Source organism: Etheostoma cragini, chromosome 11 (assembly GCF_013103735.1).
Source record: "Etheostoma cragini isolate CJK2018 chromosome 11, CSU_Ecrag_1.0, whole genome shotgun sequence".
In the NCBI taxonomy this organism is placed as follows: Eukaryota; Metazoa; Chordata; class Actinopteri; order Perciformes; family Percidae; genus Etheostoma; species Etheostoma cragini.
Window position 1 is genome coordinate 3,393,728 of NC_048417.1, and position 4,665 is coordinate 3,398,392.

The 4,665-nt window shown below is 39.8% G+C and overlaps 1 protein-coding gene across 1 annotated transcript in view; it reads right to left on the reverse strand.

The window, feature by feature from the left end:
* Window positions 1–2,327, reverse strand: part of dnajc10 (DnaJ (Hsp40) homolog, subfamily C, member 10) — a 25,293-nt gene extending 22,966 nt beyond the window's left edge. The window contains exon 1 of the mRNA XM_034885996.1: window positions 1,989–2,327. The gene's annotated coding sequence lies outside the window, so the exon portion shown is untranslated. The remainder of the gene's footprint in view (window positions 1–1,988) is intronic.
* Window positions 2,328–4,665: the final 2,338 nt, after the last annotated feature.

The following is a 4,665-nucleotide window of genomic DNA, read 5'->3' on the forward strand; positions in this document are numbered from 1 at the left end:
GGGGGGGGGCGGCTGCACTCTGGGCCACACCCCTCTACCTATATCCCTTTAACTGGACCGTCAGTACAGGTCGGCAGCCGCAGAATTCTTACACCTGACCCCCCCAACCTTTTCAACCTTTTTACTTACTCTTTTGTACAGCACTTTGTGATTTTTATCTGAGAAAAGCGCTTTATGAATAAACTTTTACTTACTTACAACTGACCCCCCACTTACACCCGATCCCCCGACTGTTGTTGCCTGTAGCTTAGCACGTTAACCCTTGTGTCGTCTTCCCGTCGAAATTTAAAATCAACACTTATGTTAATGCTTTTTATCGATTTTTTAAAAACTTTTTTTCTTACATTTGTCCCTTTTTTTTTCAACACTTCTGACGCTTTTTTCAATGTTCAACACTACGTAACACTAACTTAAGTTTTACAGTTATTTTTGGAATTTATGGTCAATAAATCTCTTTTATAGGAAATTATACCTAATGTTTAAGTTATGAAAGCAGAAATCAGGAATTCTTTTGACTAAAATTAAAGGAATGGATGTTGATAGACAATCACAGACTGGAATATGTCAACTTTTACTCAATACTATTTCAAAAACACTTTTTTAGTTTTTTTCTCCAAATGCTATAAAATTGAATAAGACGCCCCAAAATTATTGAAAGTAGAGATTTGTACTTGGCAAAGAGCGTTGTGTGGAATTAATCATGTTATTTTGGGTAGTTAAAAAGAACGTTAAGATAGGAAAACGGGTCAATTTGACCCGAGGACAACACGAGGGTTAAACAAACACCAGTGATGTTAAACACAGTATATAAAGCGTCAGGTAAAGACACTGTCTGAGTCCTCGGAGTGAACTTCCATTATTTAAACTTGTTCTAATGTTTATTTCCTGTTAGGGAATTACAGTTAATTGTTATTTTTGGTATCTTATTTCTTCTGGTAGGAAAGAGTGAGAGATAACATGAGACTTCGGTAGTTTTTATTAGACAAAGCAAGACGGTATCTCCAAATGTTATTCACCGGGATTTTAGCCCTGGTTTGGTCTAATAGTGTCTGGTGTTTTAGCCCTGGTCTGGTCTAATAGTGTCTGGTATTTTAGCCCTGGTCTGGTCTAATATTCTCTGGTATTTTAACCCTGGTCTGCTCCAATATTCTCTGGTATTTGAGCCCTGGTCTGGTCTAGTAGTGTCTGGTATTTTAGCCCTGGTCTGGTCTAATAGTGTCTGGTATTTTAGCCCTGGTCTGGTCTAGTAGTGTCTGGTATTTTAGCCCTGGTCTGGTCTAGTAGTGTCTGGTATTTTAGCCCTGGTCTGGTCTAATTTCCTCTAGTATTTTAGCCCTGGTCTGGTCTAATATCCTCTAGTATTTTAGCCCTGGTCTGGTCTAATATCCTCTAGTATTTTAGCCCTGGTCTGGTCTAATATTCTCTGGTATTTTAGCCCTGGTCTGGTCTAATATTCTCTGGTATTTTAGCCCTGGTCTGGTCTAGTAGTGTCTCTTATTTTAGCCCTGGTCTGGTCTAATAGTGTCTGGTATTTTAGCCCTGGTCTGGTCTAGTAGTGTCTGGTATTTTAGCCCTGGTCTAGTAGTGTCTGGTATTTTAGCCCTGGTCTGGTCTAATATACTCTGGTATTTTAGCCCTGGTCTGGTCTAATAGTGTCTGGTATTTTAGCCCTGGTCTGGTCTAATATTCTCTAGTATTTTAGCCCTGGTCTGGTCTAATATTCTCTGGTATTTTAGCCCTGGTCTGGTCCAATAGTCTGCGTGCTATATAAATAAAGTTGCCTTGCAGAGAACTGTCAAAGCTGTTTTATGATCAAATCTGAAATAAAGTGTTCAAAAAGAAAGGAAATTGCATTAAAAGGAAACCCATTCACAACGTAGTTAGCTAGTACATAACGTTCCTGGACCAGCAGTAAAACAACCAGCTAAACGTATTCATAACACAAGTAAAACCACTGTGTTAAAGGGGAAAATTAAACCTCCACTTACACAACAGCCACAATTCACCTGGATGTGTTGTCCTGACGACGACGTGACGTCTCCCCTGCACCAAAGGCTAAGCTAGCTAACGTTAGCCGCGCGCCCCCCTCCAGTCAGCAGCAACTACAACAACTTGCTAGCTAACTAGCCGAGTAACTTCCCCGCGACATTAAGCTACCTGCGGTGTGTTGACGAAGCTAAAGCCAACGTGTATCTATCTATCCTTTACCAAAGATTTAATCTGATCAGGCAGCAGCTTGACGTGTCTTAACTTTTGAAAAGCCTGCGACCGAAGATCCGGACCAGCGTCCGGCTCAGACCGGCATCAAGCTACTTCTTTAACGGTCGATGCAAGCTACAAGTAATAACACACTCTATTTCCGGTTAGAGTATTTCACAATAAAAGTCACACCGATAACCCAAGGCCGTATGTTAGAGAGTTTGGCCGGTTTAAAGTATTGGCGCCATATTGGATACCACCATCAGGTGACTCTATAGTTTAACTTTAGGGTGAATATGCTATCTTGAAATACCTACTTTAACAATAAACAACCATATATATGTTTTATCAACTTCAGTCAATATGTAAAAGGCACTTAAGGAAATAATTCAGTGTATATTTACCTTCTACATCGTGAAAAGCCCGCCTTGCTTGGTTGGTTTGAGCTTTTATTTTGACAAGAGAAACGTTTCATTTAACGGGACTTTACAACAACAAAAATTGGCTGCGGTAATTTGACGAAATTTGGGTCCACGTTATATAAATAAGTATTTCTATAACAACTTCTAAAATGGTCAATATTAAATAAATAAACTATCCAATACGAAAGGAACAGTCAAATAATATGAACCATTAGCCATATGTTTTTTAAGGATTTTATAAATGATTTTAACTCAACTTATTACTGGAAAAAGGCATCAAATTACACTTAATGACGTGTTAAATTTCCTCATAGTAATTAGATGCTAAGGTCTTAATCACATTTAATGATGTGTTGAATGTTAATATGTATGACCAAACATCATCATCAGAATCAGCTTTATTTGCCAGGTGTGAGGACACATACCAGGAAGTTTTCTTTGGATCATCGTTGCTCACAATGCACGTACACATCCTTTGATACCATAGAACAACCTCCCCATGCACATTAAAGCTGCAGGAACAACCTCCCCATGCATGTTAAAGCTGCAGGAACAACCTCCACATGCACATTAAAGCTGCAGGAACAACCTCCCCATGCATATTAAAGCTCCAGGAACAACCTCCACATGCATATTAAAGCTGCAGGAACAACCTCCCCATGCATATTAAAGCTCCAGGAACAACCTCCACATGCATGTTAAAGCTGCAGGAACAACCTCCCCATGCATATTAAAGCTGCAGGAACAACCTCCACATGCACATTAAAGCTGCAGGAACAACCTCCACATGCATATTAAAGCTCCAGGAACAACCTCCACATGCATATTAAAGCTCCAGGAACAACCTCCACATGCATATTAAAGCTGCAGGAACAACCTCCCCATGCATGTTAAAGCTGCAGGAACAACCTCCCCATGCATGTTAAAGCTGCAGGAACAACCTCCACATGCACATTAAAGCTGCCGGAACAACCTCCACATGCACATTAAAGCTGCAGGAACAACCTCCACATGCATATTAAAGCTGCCGGAACAACCTCCACATGCATATTAAAGCTCCAGGAACAACCTCCCCATGCATATTAAAGCTGCAGGAACAACCTCCACATGCACATTAAAGCTCCAGGAACAACCTCCACATGCATATTAAAGCTCCAGGAACAACCTCCACATGCACATTAAAGCTCCAGGAACAACCTCCACATGCATATTAAAGCTCCAGGAACAACCTCCACATGCATATTAAAGCTCCAGGAACAACCTCCACATGCATATTAAAGCTGCACTAACCCCAAATCGTACCTTTTTGCTGTAGCTTTTGACCTTTGTTGACCTTGATTCTGATGTTTTAGAGTGTTGTTGTTTGTCTCCCTGTGATTTACTTTGGTTGTACTAATTTTTTTACACTTGTTATTTATGTATTTGACATCGACCCTGTTCAGCACTTTGGTCAACTGTTGTTGTTTTTAAATGTCCTATAGAAATAAAATTGATGTTGACATTGATGTACTGTACAAAACAACCAAACAATATACACACGAATATATACACACTCTAAACAGAAACAACACAGAGTTATTAGTGCAATGAGTTCCATGAAGAGTGCATGAAGGAGTGAATTGTGATAGTTATTATTTTTAAAAGTGAAGCATAGTGCAAAGGATGCTGTTATGAACAGATGTATTACCTGTTGATTCACTGGCGAGAAACGCACGCCAGCGTCTTTTTCCCTTCAGACGCCTGGAGTACTTCACCTGACCTTAGTCACTTAAGAACTCTTACAGTGTCACCATTGAAAGTATTAATACTGGAATTAGAGCCCGACCGATGCATCGGTGGTCCGATATTATTGGACGATACTAGGCATTTCCCGATATGTCGGTATCAGCATCAATAATGGATATTTGAATAAATAAACTTTTCAATAAATTCTGATAAATTGATTTTTTAAAAATAAAAACGGACGGTCAACCATGTTATGAGTGTTGGCGTTGCATAGTCTGTCCACCAGAGGACGCTCTACAACGTCCCTGTTAGTGATGGC